The sequence below is a fragment of the Sylvia atricapilla genome, chromosome 9 (assembly GCF_009819655.1).
Source record: "Sylvia atricapilla isolate bSylAtr1 chromosome 9, bSylAtr1.pri, whole genome shotgun sequence".
Classification (NCBI taxonomy): domain Eukaryota; kingdom Metazoa; phylum Chordata; class Aves; order Passeriformes; family Sylviidae; genus Sylvia; species Sylvia atricapilla.
Window position 1 is genome coordinate 7639837 of NC_089148.1, and position 16918 is coordinate 7656754.

General features: G+C 40.3%; 1 protein-coding gene across 1 annotated transcript in view; it reads left to right on the forward strand.

Moving 5' to 3' along the window:
* The first annotated feature begins 522 nt into the window (after window positions 1-522).
* The window catches only part of RABGAP1L (RAB GTPase activating protein 1 like), a 233114-nt gene continuing 216718 nt past the window's right edge, over window positions 523-16918 (forward strand). Inside the window, exon 1 of the mRNA XM_066324697.1 lies at window positions 523-544. The gene's annotated coding sequence lies outside the window, so the exon portion shown is untranslated. The remainder of the gene's footprint in view (window positions 545-16918) is intronic.

The window sequence follows — 16918 nt, forward strand, 5'->3', positions numbered from 1 at the left end:
AAGCAGGTCGGGCGCTGAAGGAAATGGACCTGGTGGCTGTCCCCGTGTGTGAGTCCCTGCAGTGTCGTGTGTACTTTGCTCCTGCTGTCACTCGCTCAGCCTTGCTGACACTGCTTCCTTGGATAGTGCAGTGGAAAAGTCATGTCCTACCACGTTTCACAGCTGGGTCAGAGTGTGTATCCATCCAGAGTGTGCCTGAGAGGGGGGGGAAAAAGATTAAAAATGTCAGCTCTTCTTTAAAACAGAGGAAAGTCTAGCGACAGTTAAGAAATAACTTGCTTAGGTAAGCATTGCTTGTCTCTCTCACTGTCGAGCTCTAGTCCCACAACCACGATGTTTCAGCTGAAACTTTCAGAAGGGCAGCTGTGCTGTCAGTTTCCAAACAGATATCTTGGTGACGGTGGGTAACACTTTGTTATCCCTTTAAATGCAGGAAAGGTCCTGTGGCTTTATTTAACCAAACCTCTGTGATAGAGGCCAAATCCCGACTGCCTGTCACACCAGCTTGGCTCCAGATTGTATGAAGGTTTACTGGGCGTATAAGGTTGGTTCTGCAAATTATGTCTTTGCGTAGGGTTTAAGTAGGATTGTTGCTAACTCTTGTTTGTGTGGGTTAGGTGGTAATAATTAAAACGATTAATAATTTACTTTGTAGTTTAAACTTGAAAAGACTACAAATACAGTTAAAGTAAACACAAATCGACTCCAGTGTTGTAAGAGTGCTGCCAGTGAGTGCCCAGAGGTGACCCAGCACCAGCTGATGAACCCCAGAACTCAGTGAGTGACAGAGCCTTCCACTACTTTCTTCTGGTTTAGACAGAGGTGGGAAATCATGCTGGGTTTGTTTTGTTTTATTTATTTGCTTTTTAAAATAACTGCTTTTTTTTTCTGAGAGGACTCTGGGGCTGGTACATATGAGAGCTGTAAAAATTGCTCTGCAGTGTTTGCTTTAAAATGGTTACAGTGAAATGTCTTGCTTGGTTTAAAATAGCATTCAGTCCTTTAAAAAGTGATTCACAGATTAAGATTTGGGGGTGTTAGTAAAGGGATTGCAGAAAGATCAAGTTTATAACGTGGCTCTCTGTGCTCCTGGTGTACTCCCCAGCGTTTCAAGACAGTCTGGGTTGTGGCTGCTCCTTCACTTCTCTCATCAAAGGGACTTCCACGGCCAGGAAGTGAGTAAAAAGAACTAATCTGGTTAAAAAAATGTACTTCTAGTTCTTCTTTTTCATATTCCCTGAGGTACTCTGATTACAACAACTTCCTGAGCAGCTCACTTGCCTGGCTGTGAGCTTGGAGATTGGCTCAGTGCAGAGGAGGAGGCCCAGTGTTGGTGGGGACAGAGTGGGGCAGTCACAGGTGTGATGCTCCTCAGCTGGGACTGGTTTCATGGTCAGGAAGTTGATGGCAGAAACCAGCACTGCTAGAAGAAGCTGCATTGTGGGTTTGTTTGACTTCAGCTGCTTGTGGTGAAGGTAGCAAAGCTAGTAAGGGTGGTGGCTCTTTTTGTTTTTCTGCTAGTACTGTCTTAGGTTGGTTATGAAGCCATGGTGTAATTTTTTATTTACTTTTGACAACACTTAATGGACTCAAGAGCCATCTCTGTGTCTGTGTTCTTCCATGGGCCCACAGAAAATGCTGTGGTTTTCTTCTTTACTCTCCTTTGTTCATGTGTCCTGCTCTCTGAACTTTTTGGTGAGTTCTTAATTTCAGGGAGTGACCTCGGCATTGTTGGGGGTTTTTTGTAAATTTATTCAGCTCTAATTTAAAAATAATTAGTTGTATATTGCTATTATCTCTGCTGTAAATAGGAAGGCTATTTCAAACTTGACTTACCTTAGTAATTACACACTTTCTGATTTCTAGTCTAGGTTAATTTGTCATGGGGATATACTCATTTTATGTACCCAGTGGTTTGATAGGTTTTATTGGCACTCTTGATCTTGGTAATAATAATAATAATAAAGGCACTTTTAACAAAAAGGATGCAAACGTGTGGAAATACACCATGGAAGGTTTGTTTTCTCTTTGGGCCAGCAGCTGCACTAATCATTCCTGTAATAGTTCTCGGCTTCTCCCCATGAATTTCAATCTTGACCTATTAAGTGAGATTAAAATGCACCTTTCAGGCATTAACACTGAGCTTCCTGGAGGTGTCCTTTTAGTGAAGGTTAAGTTGTTTTCAAGCATATTTTGATAAGATGTGTTTTTTGTAATTCATACCTTTGGCAGCTTGTTGCAGTCTCTCTCTTGCTCTGTTACACTGGTACAGCTGTTGAAGGAGCCATTATTGTAACTTGGATTTCTGAAAGGATTCTTTTCTTCTTTACCAGAGTCCTAGTCCATAAACAAAGACTGACACGTTTTAAAATTATTTATTTCACCTTTTTTCCTGTATTCTTAACTTTGAAGAGAAACAAAACCAATGTGTAGATTATTAGAAAACCTGTGTGGCTTTTAGGCTGTTTATTTAAATTTGCTGTCAGGAGTGTTCCCAGAGGGGACTTTGTGAAGCTGACAGACTAGTTTGTTGGGTGTGACTGTTTGTAAACAGAACATAAATGGGCTTCCAAAATCTGCTTAGTAAAATAGATTGCTCTGAAGGTAATGCCCTTGTTAAACATGTTAGATTGTGTCTTTCGTGGAATATTTCTGACTCTTTGGAAAGAGCAGCAGGGACAACTGTCTTTTTCATGTTTTTAAGTGGACGGAGGGGAAAAAGTAGCTTTTGCCACAAAATGAGATGGGTCATAGGCCCCTGCTTTCCTACTCTCATCATCCCTGTATCATGAGTCAGGATATTGAAGAAGTTTTAGATTTAAGGGTTTTTTAGATCAAGTAAGCGTAAAAATGCAGAATTTTTCTGATGCTGAAAACGTGTTTCCTGGTTGTGGGGGAAGCACAGCAGTAAAAGGGAAAAAGTTCTAAGGGCAAGGAGATAAGACACACGTACATTTCTGTACACTGGATGTAGGCTTACTGTATGTACAGGAGAACTGGAATTTTGAAATACATGATAAAAAGTAATAAGCCTGATGAAAAACCTGCTGAATGGAAATTTCTAATACAGAATAATTGGCAGGTCAAATAGTAAATTCTGAAAACAGAGTCATTTGGGTTGGCAGGGGCTTCTAGTGGTCATCTAATCCAGTTCCCTGCATATATTAAAGCAGGAATAATTTAGGTAAGATTGTTCCAGCCTTTAACACCTTTCTAGGTAATCTATTTACACATTTGACTGCTCTCAGTGATTTTTTTCTTTCCTCCCTCCCTTTAAGCTAGCTTCCTTTCCAACTTGTGTCTTAACGTGTCAGTGTCCATCATTCAGAGGAGTCCAGTTCCCTCTTCTGCACCCTTTCCTTAGAGAGCTGACAGTAATAAGGATTCTTTAGAGCTCTTTTCTTGACCGGATTGTGCAGACTCATTCCCTTGTAAACCCCTCGCTGTACACCACGTGCTCCTGCGCTCTGGCCAGCTTGGCCACTCCAGAGTGTGTGTGAGTCCTGCCGTGGGGAGCCCAGGGCTGGCTGCACTGCAGGCACAAGGTGTGAGCAGAGGGCACGGGGCCTTCCCTGGGCTCCTGCACACAGCCCACGCTGTGCTCAGCTGCCCTTGCCGTGAGGGTGTGCTGGGGACTTGTTGGCAAAGTTTTGTCTGGTGGCATCTCCAAGTACTCTGCTGAAGAAGTGACTCTTTATCCAGTTCATGCTCAGCCTGTCTCACCACACGAGGGTGTTCTGTCACTGATACAGGACCCAGCACTTGCCTTCATTGAACTTCATAAGATCTTGCCTTTTTCCAGCCTGTCCAGGTCCCTCTGAGTAAGAGCTGACCACTCCTTCCCCTTTGGTGTCACAGGAAACTTACTGCGAATGCAGCCTGTCCCATCATCTGGATGATTGATGAAGACACTGGGTGGTGCTGCTGGTTTCGGTGGTGATCTCCAGGGGATGTGACTGCAACTGCCTGGATGGAACTTGGTACAGCTGTGGCTGTTCTTTCACCTCAGCAGTGCAGGCAGATTCCCAAACACCTACCTCATTGCTCACTTCCCCACGTCTGTCTCACCAGTTTGGCTGTAGGATGCTGTGGGAGACTGTTGTTAATGGCCTTGTCTGTCCAGTGCTCTTCCATCATCTCCTAAGCCAGTTGTCTCCTTGCAGAGAGCTCTAGTGTTCATCAGGCACCAGTTGTCCTTGGTGAATCTATGCTAGCCAGTCCCTGTCATCTTGTGCTTCTTGAGCAGGGAGATGCCTTCCAGGAGGACTTGCTCTATAATCTTCTCATGGACTTAGGTTAGGCTGGCTGAGCTGTAGTTGACTGGATCCTCCTCCTTGCTCTTGAAACTGGTTGTGATATTTGCCTATTTTCTGGCCAGAAGGAACCTTTCATGGCCTTTCAAAAAGTGGTAGAGTGTGGTATCTCAGATACACTGGCCAGTTCCCTCAGGATTCTTAGATACATCTGGCTACATGGATTGTAAGTTTCCAATTTCCAGAAGTACTTCCAAACTTCGTGGTTCTCATTTGGAGGGAACTTCTTGCTCCAGCAGATTGCTACTGCTCAGGGGTCTGGAAGGCTTCTGAGTGGACCTTGCTAGTAAAAACTGGGGCAGAAAGGATGACATGTATGTCTTCTTTTTCCATGTACTTTGTTAACAGGTGACTTGTTCCACTGAGCACGCAGAGCACTTCTTCCTTACCTTTCCTTCTGCTGCCAATGTTGATTTTTCCTAGTGCCATCCTAAAGCCTGTGTCTTTGGGCTGCCCTTAGGTAGCTTCTCCTGCCTGCTGGGTGCTTGTGAAGCAGAGATCAAAACTTCTGTATCTGTAGTTATGTAGAACTTTGAAATTAGTAAAGTGTTGGTTAAGGCATGATTCTAACCTCAGCTTGTTGTGGTTGAATGGAAGATGTCAGTTCCTCCTAAGCAAGCAGCAAGCATTATCAAGCTCTTGTATGGAGGGGTGAGTCCTGCCTGAGATGTGGAGTGCAACTTGTACCAAGGGGGCAAAGCAATGAGAAAAATGATTCATGTCTCTTTTTTTAATCATTAATTTTCTTTCCCCCATCACTAAAATAGCTAACTTTGTGTAGAAATTTTCAGCTTCAGTGTATGCCCTTCTTTTATTGAAAAGATGTAAATATTTAACAGCAAGATGGGTGGATAAATACTTGATGCCATCTGTACTTAAATGCTTCCAGTTGAAATTAATTTAATTATTTTCTGTTGATACATAGATCCATTTTAGAAATCATTGGGATAAACTAAAATTTTGGAAATTGCGGCATTTTTTTATTCAAGAAAAGTAAGGGAATGCGTTCTTGAGTTACAATCTGTGTAGACAGTCTGAAACAAAGTTCTTGATTAGTTTAAACCCTCTGCATGTGCTTGATGTATCTTGCAGTTTCCTAATTGGTGTGATTTGTGCTGATACTCTGGTGACTCAGTGGCATCAAGGTAAAGCCTTGGGTATGTCAGTTGTTCTCTGGCTGTTCTGTCCAAATAGAGCTTTGGTATCTGTTTGGACTAGAAATACCCTTCTTAGCATGGCTGGGGGTTCTGAGGTGTTTCGTGGTATATAGTAGAAAGATTTTGAAGTGGAGTTACACTTTCATGCAAAATAGCTTACCTTAACGATGGTAATGAATGATAAAATTATAATCTGCACATTCGGCTTCATGCGTGGTCTTTGGTTTTACATTGGGCTTACTGGCAAACTCTTAAATAGTAAAGCCCATTACTAATGATGGTGGACAACTTCCTATCCTCATTGCTCAAATTCTTGGTGTCTCCCACATAATTTCTAACTAGAAATCTCTAACTGGAGAAAAGGTAAAAGGGCAGAGACAAGGAAAGTGAAAGGTGTTTCTGAGAAGCAGTAAACTGTCAGAACAGGATTTCAGTCAGTGAGTGAATTTAAGCGTGGATCTTGAGGGCCGTTTGCTAAATGGCTTAGTAAGGTTTCCATGTCACTCTTGGGCTTACAAATGGAATAAGTTGGTTGCTGTCAAACAGTGTATCAGTGACACAGGCGAGGAATGAAGTTGGTGTGAATGTGGCTGACAACAAAGTCCTTTCTCAACATGAGCTGTCAAACTTGTGTAGTAGTAATGCTTTTAATGAAAGGAATCAGTTTTGAGTAACCAGTCATGACCACTCCCTGGTCTTCTCTGGCAGGCAAATAAACACAGCTCTCAGAATGTCTCTTAAGTTTTGTGTGTTTATGTACATTTCTTTTTATTCTTTCATCACCAAAACCCCTGTGTGTTGTATTGCAAGGTGTGGTGGTACAAGTTTCCAGAAGACAGTAATTCTGGAACAGTCTTGAGGTTACACTTCTTGTCAGTGATAAGTGATGCTAAACCTCTGAGTTTCAGGGTGTTGAGTAAGGTTAGGTAGCTGTGCTTTCAGTTCAAGTATTGCTGACCTTTCTGATTAGGTCATGTCTGTTGTACATACCTAAGGTCACACAATCAGATTTTTTTGGGGTGGAAAGCAAATTGCAGATCTGTTGCAGTTGTACATGTATATGACTTAATTTCCTGTTTTGGGAGGAAAAAGAATGGGAGTTGAGGCTTTGTCCAAGAATCTTATTCAAAGGATTGACTTTTAGTGTCAACTGATTGTATAGGTTATTTTGACAATCTTTGCTGCTGTTCAGGGAAATGGATCCTGTTCTGGTAAACTGGTTTTGGTTTTAACCAGAACTGAATTTCCTCCTCTGTTCCCCACAGTGTTCATTTGAGAAGTAGTTGTATTTGAATTCTTTGCTTTTCTGTTCAGTACAATTACTCATGTAGTGTTACAGCTTCACAGTGCTGTAAGAGTGGCATGTTTCCAGGTGGGTTTGAGTGTTCTGGTTGTAACTTCTATACCAGTCTGCCTTTTCTGAAGTTCTTTCAGTGGAAAACAGTTTAAAGAAGTTCAGTTTAAATATTTTGACTTGATTGCTGCACTTTGCAGAGATCTGGTGTCTCGTTATCTGCTACTTCAGTCTAGTAAGTAAGTGCTTACTTATAAAATTTGCGCTTCTATGGCCTATGCAAAATATTACTGTTTTTTTCTGAAAATAGATAAAATGTTTTTGCTGAGATCCACAGATCTATAGCAGTACACACATTTGTAAAAATACAGACATGTATTTATGTTTTTAACAAATACATTACAATTTAAAAAATATGTATGTGTTATTTTCCTCTTTGCTTTCTAACTCTTTATTTTCATCCCAAGATTTTAATTAAGGGCAAAGGTTATGCTGTGGCTTTTCAGTGCTCAGTCCTCTGCAGGCAAATCAGTGGGAAAATAAAGTGCAAATATTCTTAATCTAGTGCTTTTCTCTCCCTGTGTGCATTTAGATACAAAATACAAGGTTCAGAATTTAGATTTAGTTTCGGTGGAGAAATTTAATAGCTGGCTAAAATTTGAAAACAATGTGGAATTTTTTCTTTTTATTTAAATAAGATATTGGTGTATTCCTGTTTATTGAGAGTTTAAATGGCTGCAAGCTGGTTTTTATTTTTTTTTTTCCTTAGAAGCTTGGAGTTTTTTAATTAGCTGTTACTGAGAAACAAATACTAGATTGTATGGTTTAGACTGACTGATCTGAAATGCATGTGGCAGAAAATGGACTTTTTTTTTTTCATTCCGTAAACCCTTCTTTTTTTGTTTTGTTCCGCTGGCGTATACTTTCATTATTTCCTGTTATTTTGAAGAGAACTCTCTAACGACTGGTTGGTGGCAGCGTTGCGCAGCTGCCCCTGGTGCTGGCTGCTGAGGTTGGTCTGTGTGCTGTGCATCGTTGTGCTCACGTTGGGGCTTGTGGAGTGAAGTGTGATCTTGGCAGAGAAGGTGGAAAGATTTGCAGCTTCTTGAAGGCCATTTTTCGCCCTCCTGCATCTCCCAGGTACTCCTGAAATCTGTGTATTGAACTTGAGTGTTAGTGAGCACAAGAGTGCCAGACAGCAGTGGAGTTGAATGAGCACTTTCTGTGTGTGCCAGCAGTTGTTTTTGGAGTCAAATTTCAGCTGGAACTTGGGTCAGACAGTCTGGTGAAGAAGACTGAAAAATTTTTTTTTTGGTCCCTTCTGTTTATGTAGACAGTTTGTGTTTGCTCATGGAGGTACGTTCACACCATCAGAGATGTTTTTAACCCTGCCATACTTGATCCTCATTGTTAAAAATTAGTGTTGGCAGCACAAACTTGCAAGAAGGCAGGAACTGATAACTAGAATTATTCTTGGACATAACTGTTAAACAATTCTGAGGAAACAAGTAAGGAATGGAAGTCAGTAACTGATTTTTACATTGTTTTGAAGGTTAAATCTTACTGTTTATTCCTATTAGATGTGTATAAAAAGTGTGAGGGGAGAGGGGAAATGAGTTGATCAAAATGTCCAAGAAAATATTTTGTCAAGTTTCAAAACAGTAATGTGAAGCTGGAAGTTCTCCACAGTTGTCTGGAGTGCTAATTTGCTTTCGACCCTTGCAGCTTTCCCTTTCTGCTTCTTCTTTTCTTTCATCATATGGAGATATCAGTAAGTCAGACCGAACACAGAGGAGTCAGACTGAAATGTGGTTTAGAATCGAGCTTTTGATGGTAGCCAGAGAAATCAAAGGGTATAAGGAAACAAATGCCAGTGATCCTTGTTCCAGCAGTCTCCTCCAGTTTCTCTCTGGCTTTAGTGATTCTGGTTTTTGTTATTTCTGGCAGCAGTTGAGCTCCAGGGGTCTTATGGAAAGAGCAGGTGAGTTTCTGTGTCCATTTCCCAGGAAATTCATGGGAGGTGCCACAGCAATTCTGCATTTGCACAGTGCAGTTGTGCAGTTTATTTTCATTAGTTTTGCTGGGGCTTCTGAACACCCAACTGCTGACTTTGCACAGACTCAGCTCTGACTTGGGTGAGGGTGCTGGTGCTCTTCTAGGTCACACTTCACATTCAGGTTTGCATTCCTTGTACTCAAGGTGCTTTAGGTGTTCCATGGATTTGTTCCTGATGGGGCAGCACTGCCTGCTCTGGCTCTGAGGCTGATTGAGACACTCTGCCTTCAGGAGTTGCAATCTCTTAACTGTGTTTGACATTTCAGTAGCTTGTCCAGAACATAACCCTCTCATTTAAAGGAGACAGGGGTAGCATGCTGTAGTAATGCACCCCACATCCACAGCAGGTGCTTCCAGATAGGGAAAGAGTTTCAGTTTACTTTTAGACATTTTAGGAAGTTTAACTAGGAAGTTCTGTGGTTTTTTTGACAGTGATTGGCTCAGTGCCAAGAGAGAAGCATCTCTTGAACCTTTTTGCTGTTCTTCAAATCCTGCACCTCTCCCTATTGGCACCAAGAAAAATTGTCCCTCCTAAATCATTCTGTATTTAGGAAGGAGCACAACAGAAGTAAGAGGCTTTTTGGAGTGTTTCTAGCAGGGTGTCAGAGGTTTTCTTGGACACCTGTGCATGGTGTTTCATTTGTTTTTTTGTAATGTTTGTTATTTTGACATTTTCACTTATTAAACCTTTTGCTTTACAAAACACCTCTGAAGAGCAGTCTCACTAAAATTATTTTAAGCCAATCTGCAAGGGCTGGACCCTCAAAGATAAATACATTTACAGGTGGTTTATAAGACTCTGGCCACCTGTTAACCTACATCAGGATGCTGAAAACAAGGTTGTAGAAAAAATAGGTTTAAATAACCACTTCATAGAGCACGGCCTTTTGTCCTACTTCACCTTTCTGTGATTTTTTTTTTTACTTTAAGATTAGCTGCCTGTAACTTCCTCTCTCTGTTTCCTTAAATAAAAGTATTTTGTGGAAGTATTCAGTATGTAAACATGGATAGTAAGTTTTCATATCTACATTTAATGAAAACCACACATCATTTGTGTTGAAACTGATGGTACAGTGTGGTTGTATTTGAAAAGCTCTCTGAAAGTTTGAGAGAAAGAGATGCTGATTAAAAAAAAAGAAAAAAAAAGGCGTAATAAGCACGGATTTTTGAAGGCTTTTATGCAATCAAGTGCATTATCAAACTAGAAATACAATGAAACTCTTAGAATTCAAACTGCTCTGGATAGCTTGCCTCAACAGACTCATGGTTTGTTCGTGGTTGTTGGCTAATGTGAGACAAGGAAATTGCATCAAGAAAATTAATGACTTTTCCTGTATTTTTGCAAGATTTTTGCAGTTCTAGTATAAACAGCTATATTGAATGTTTTTAGGTGTACTTCCCCAGCAAGAGCTTATTCTCTGATTTTTATCCACTGTTGTAGATTAACCTGAGGCTTAGGCCAAAAATAATCCACAAGATTCATTCAATATTTTAAGTGAGGTATGTAAGAGCTACATAATCTGGCCAAGAGGCCAAGTTTATTTATTAAAAAAAAAAAAATAATTTTTTTTTGAGCCCAGTGATAGTTTAATCCTAAGAAGGATCTGAGAAGTCTTTTTTTGTTTTTAACATAGATTCTGTCTTTTTAAGCAATTCTGTTTACTAATTTGATTACTAGAAAAAAATGCAAAAGCAAATGCAAAACTTTCATTGGCAGCCCTGGATCAATTGATCCATTGACATCTTTTCTTATTTATAGTCATTACATGAAGGTGAATTTTTGTGTCTCTTTTATAATACTTTGAGACATATTTGTTAGCAGTTTGAAGGAATTGAAGGTAACTGCAGGCAGTGCAATGGAAATATCTCTGTATAACTTTTTATAACTTTTTTAATTACTTGCTCATATAGATTTGAAGGATACTTCCTTTAGGTCAAGTTTGTTTTTTTGGTGGTTTTGTTGGGGCTTTTTTTGGGTCAGAATTATAAAATAGTCTTAATTGTTTATTAACTGTATGAACAAGTTTTTGTATAGGAATTAGTTTGATTGCTTTAATACTACCTTTCCAAGCTGCAGTTTTTACTGAATTACTGAAGGATTTTGAAGTAATTCAGTTAGTGAATTTGATCACATGGAGAAATCACCTCAAGGAACACACTGTCATTTAAAAAGCCAGTAAGTCTCTTTCAGTTAAGGAGATGCACAGCTCATACCAGCTCCTAAAAGAGTTTAGGTAATGCCAGAGACTTTGAACAGTGATTTGAATGTTGAGGCAAAACCTTGATTTTTCCTCCTCTTGGTCAATGTAATGAGCAAAGTGGTTTGCTTCTTCAGACTTCAGATGGAAAAAGCAGAAAGTGAAGGAAAGCCTTTACTATTTTTATTATAGTGTGACTAGGGGGATAGAGTGATGTTAGTACTAGATATGTGTGATTATTTATTGACCTCTTCTAACCAATGGAAGATCATCTTTCTGTTAAGGAAATGGTCTTATTGTCTCCTATGAATTTCCATTCTTCATTTTCTAAGACCTGTCAAGGCCTTTGGAGTTAACAGCAGAGCTGCATTGTGGAATATGTTTATGGAAACTTGCCCTAGCAATGTGAAATGCCAGCAGATGAGTTGTGGCATGGTCAAATAAAAATGAGAGCGGTGGTTGAACCAGTGCACTTGGTCATACACAGAACTGGGAGGGACAGTGGTTAGAAAGAGGGATATTTGTTGTTGCTTTTCCTTGCTATGCACATTGTTCTGTTTTTCTCAGCTTCAAGCCAGGTGACTTTCAGATGTTTCACTTTAAAATAACTGTGGTTTCTCTCTTTGTCTTTTCATGTTATGTCTTAATATTTAGATGTTCAAGTGACAATGTAAAATCTTGGTTTCTAACCTAAGGGGTTTTAAATGTATGTGAAAATTTATTTTAAATGTAAATGTTTATTTTTAACTTTTGTGGGAGTATTTTATTTTTACCAAGAAGCTTGGTTTTGTTTCATGTTACAAAGAAGGGGGGTTTGTGCTTTTTAAGTATTGGGGACACTGTTGAAACTACAGCAGAAGTCTAGGTATAGCTGTCAAATAAAAACTCATAGTCCTTGCAATTTTGGAAAATCTGTGACTGAACTAGGAAAAAGGCACCTGGTGGCATTATTCATTTACAACTTGTGATTTCCTTGGACAGCTATTAGAATGAAAAAATGTAAGATGGAAAAAAAAAATCTTGGGAGACTGAGGTTGGAAAGGCTGATGAAGCGTGGTCTGGTCCATGGCACAGGCAGTGCTGCCCTGACTGCAGGTTACAGCTTCTGACAAACACTGGCTGCAGTTTTTAGGAGAAAGCTGCCTGATGAGCTTAAGAACAAAACACTGTGATTTCAAGTTAAAGCTGCAAAACCTCGTATTGCTGGAATGCACATTGCAAACCTCAAGGTAATAATTGCCATAACTTCCCGTCCTGCCTTGGAGGAGCAAGGGTTTTACTTACCCTTGAGGCATCAGTATTTCTGCTGGGTGTTGGTGACATTGTGACACAGGATAAGGCACCAGTTTGGCAGGGACAGGGGACTGGCACCTGGGATCACTGCTGCCTTGTCTCATGCTGCTCTTCCGTATGGGCTCTTTTGCTCTACAGCGTGTAATTATTTCTGTACATAGTAGCATTCCTGGTCGAAATACCTAAATTATTTAATGGACAGAGGTTGTTCTATTGACTGCTTTAGACCAACACTGTTATTTTTACAGTTAGGAAGTAAACCATTAAATAATCTCCTTTTAACAAGGATTGCATTATGCTTCTGCTTTCCTCTGGAATATAGGTCATTGTATTTTTGAGTGATGATCCAGTTTGGAAACTTGGCTGGTGATTGGTTTCAATTTGAATGCTGCCTGCAAGCATCATGTGGCAATGACAGAAAAAGCAACTTAGGTTTGCCAAACTCCAGCTTTGAAAAATTGCATACTCTTACTTGCTACTTTATTTTTTCCAAAGTTAAAAATTAATTACTGGCTGCAGAAGTTAAAGTGTTAGTTTTCAGTTGGTGTCAAGGAGACAGTGTCAAAGTGTACTGGAGTTGCTTTATCCTTGAGGCAGAATGAGTTATTGCTTAATTGAGCAAACCTGTTTTCCAGAACGTGATGTATAAAGTGCGGTTTGTTGGTTTATTTTTGTTTTAAATAAGATACAGATAAAGAGAGGTAACATCTCTGTAGAGTAGCAGAACACTTACCTGTTACACTCTTTGGAAGGGAATAAATAGAGAGGAGAAAGTGTTTAACCAACCTAAGGAAATACATTTTATTTTCAGCTGGTTAACAGAAAAAACTAATTGGATAAAGTAACATCAACTATATTTTTAAACAGCATGAATCAGTCTGTGGCAGCAAGAGGCAAGTGTGTGGTTCTCTTCTGTGTGTGGACAAGTCTTAGGCCTGAAAATTTATTTAAATGTTTGAAAGAACACCACCAACCTTGTTTTTAACTTTGTTTTGTCGAAGGTGTAGCTTGTCATCCATGACTCCTGCTTGCTCAAATTGTACAAATAAACAGAAGGAATCCCCCCGTTTGCTGGGAGGCTGCCTCTGTAGCCAGCAGCTCTCCTGATGTGCTTTCTCTGAGCTGGCATTTCATCTGGTGTTCAGGATGCTTCTGCCACCCAGTAGGTACATTTTAGGGGTTGAGATCAGTGGTTTCTTTGTTTTTGCAGTTCGCCTCGCTTGAGTCATGCTCCAGCTCAGTACCAACCGTATGCCCACCATTCCTCTGGAAGGGTTCTTCACCTTGGTGGTTTGAAGCTAAATAAAAGCAGTGCTTTTTCCCTCAAACAACTCCATACTGTGACTGTGTAACATTTAAGTGATTCAGTGGGTTATGTGTAACACAGATTCAAGTCAGGAAAGCTGGTACTCTCCTTTCCAGTAAATGTCTCAGTATTCACGCTGAGGTGTGTTTGACAAGTGCTGCTTATCGTTTACTTGAGGAGATGCAGATGTCGTATGTTTTTGAAGGAGAACAGACATTCTCTTGTTTGTGTGGTTCTCTTTTGATTCTGTTTTCCTTAAGTTGCCATTCTCTGGCCATGAGATTGAAATGTAAAAAGAATCTGGAAAAACCTCTGTATCTAGGCACCCGGTACAACAATTCCAAACAGTTTGCCATCATGAACAGACTAATTATTTGCTGTTGGCTACGTAATGGGGGTTTGCTTTCTCAGAGGAGAGAGTGTTGCCAAAATAAGTCAGTGGTTACTTTCTAGTTGTGGGGGGTTTTTTGCTTTATTTTTTATGGACTTGTTTGTTTTGTTTTGTTGTTGCGGTTTTGTGGTTCGTTTGGAGGGTTGGTTTGTTTGTCTTTTAATTTGGAAATATTTTTGTTCTTACCAGAGCTTTCCTTGAAATAGGAAGGATTTTTTATGTATGTATATGTACGTGTTTAAAATACAGTGATACAACTCTATTGCCTATTAGGTTGATTTTATTCCTGGGAAATAGTATCAGTAAGCCAAATAAATGACTGATTGTTCTTTCCATAGTGCTTCACTGCCAGAGATAAGACTGGGAAAAAATTATGAGTAATACAACAGTTTTTAGTATGAGCACAGAGACAGTTTCTCACAAAAAAATTACTCAGAGAAAAATTGAGATTAAAGTTGAAATTGAAATTGTAGTGCTGTTGGGGTCAGTGAGAATGAAACAAACTGATTTTATGACACGTAGAATTTTCTTCTGCAAATGTCACTCAGTCAGTAGAGAAGAGGGTTTTGGGGCAGCTGGTGAGCTGTACCTGCCTCACCATAGAGAGTCATAGGGAATTTTATCGGGTTGGTTAGTCTTTCAGTGAAGAAACATTGAAAAGGTAAAGCTCTGTGCATCTGCAGCACTTCTGGCTTTCTGGGGAAGGTGTCCATAAAAGGTAGGGAGCTGGCGGGTGGGAGCCAGGGTGACACAGAGTTTTAATGCATTTCTGAAAAGAAGATGCTGTGGCTGAGCCCCTTGGTTATGTGTCCGTGTGTGTGGAGCTGTCCATGGCCTGTTCCCTGAGGGGCAAGTTAGAGAGTCACCACACCACTTCAGTAATCTGGAAATCTGAGTCATGCTCTGATTGCAAGGCCAGTTAATTTAATGCTCCTTTTACCGTCATGCACTGTATCCTGTAGCTCAGAAAAGGGAATAAACCATGCCTTTTGGTGTGTATTTCTACTTCAGACTTCAGTTAGCAGAAGATGAATTTCTGCATAGCTCTCCTGGACCTTCCTCTTTTCAAAGGTCCCAGAGATTCTCTTGAGGAACCATAGTTCTGAAAATAGGTATAACTTATTTCCCAGGTTTTTGGGGTTTTTTTTTGTAGTTTTGAGATTGTCAGGCAAAGTGTATGGCCTTAAAGCCTGCCTTTAATAGAAGCCTGTCTGTAATACAGGATGATTTTGTTTCTCTGCTGAAAAAAAGGTATGAATTAGCCTTGATTGTCTTCTTTCAAGCAGGTAAGAAACGTCCTTTCCAAACATGTTTCTTGTTGCTTACTGAAAATAGGTCAACCTTTATCTTCCTTAATTGCTGTCTTTTCGTATCTCCACATTTTCTAATTTTTGGTACTTGTAATGCTGGAGCAAAATATTTTTTTTTCTTTCCACAAGCCAACAGTGACTAGAGCAGTAACTTTGAAACATTTGTTGAACACAAACTGGAAGTAAATACAAAAATATCTGGTAACTGCTTCAGAAGACTGATTCATGTGAAAATATGTTTACTTTTGGAGAACAGTTTGCAGAGGAAGTTTTTGACTCTATCAGGTCTGCAAAGCAGTTTCCTTCTTGAAGGGTTAGTGGCTTTCCAGGGCCTTTGAATCTTCCCCTGTGATGATGAGTGTGTGTTGCCAGCAGTGCCTTGGCCTGTGTTGCTCTGCCCAGCCATCCCATGGATGTACATCCATGCCTCGGTGTTTGTGTTGTGCATGGGATGTGTTTTTGCAAGTCTGGATTCAGTGTGAATACAGGGAAGAGCTGTGGAGGGAAGGAATCCAAAGCCTTGCTGTCCTGTGTCCTTTTCTCTGATTCAGTGCTGAATCCCCTGTGTGTTTTAGAATCACTTCTCTTCACCTTCTCTGGGTCTTTAATCGCTTAGGCTGCTTTACAAAGGCAGCTGGAGTGAACTTGGGATGCCCCTCTGGAATGACGTGGGGAATGAAGCTGCTGGGTTTGAGCCTTCCACAGCTCAGTGCTGTACATATGTGAGGGTGAGTTCTCTTCACTGCACCCAAAACAGTCCCAGTAGTATGGCTTAGTTACCTTTCATCCAGGACTTTGTATGAGCAAAACACTGGGAGCTGATGTGCATCAGAGGCTGGCTTGACCAAAACTATATGAGAAAAAGCTCACAGAGAAAAGCAACAGTTTTTCTACAGTTCTTGTGTTGTCCCTATGGCTTAAAATATATTTTGGAGCAAGATCCATATACCATACCATACTTCCACACACACTCTCTCTTAAAACTATGTTTGAACAACTTCTTTGGTCTTGAAATCTCTTAGTCAGGAAATCTTTTCTGAAACTCTTATTTTTAAAAAATATAATTCTTTTATCATAGTGGGCTTTCTTTCACTGAGTTTAGAAAAATTTCCTCCCATGTATTTGTTCAGGACTTTTTGCATATGTGTGTAATATTTTTTACCAAAGTATGGGGGAAAAAACCTTTTCTACAGGAAGGAGCGTGGCTGTTTAAGATACCTCTTTTGTAGCAATGACTTCCTCACAGCAGCAGTGCACACTTCCCAGTGTTTCCTACTGGGAAGAGAACTCCGCCAGCAGAATTTGTTGTCCTCTTTTGTCATTTTTGGAGGAGCTGCTCTGACTCCTGGCTCTGAGGATTTGGGAAGGTACCATCTGATCTGAAGTTCCAATCCATGGATCAGCAGCATTGGCACGACAGAGAGTGTATTTTTTGTTTGGAGCTGAACTCCACCAGCAGCTCAAACTGGACTTGGAGCTGGGGTAGTTGAAGTGCATTGAATTTGCTCTTTCCTGTCATTGACTGTCAGCTCCTAACTGCTGGTTGCTGCCTTCCCAGAAGCTTTAGACAGTAAAGCAAATGCTGAACCTCATTCTTAAGA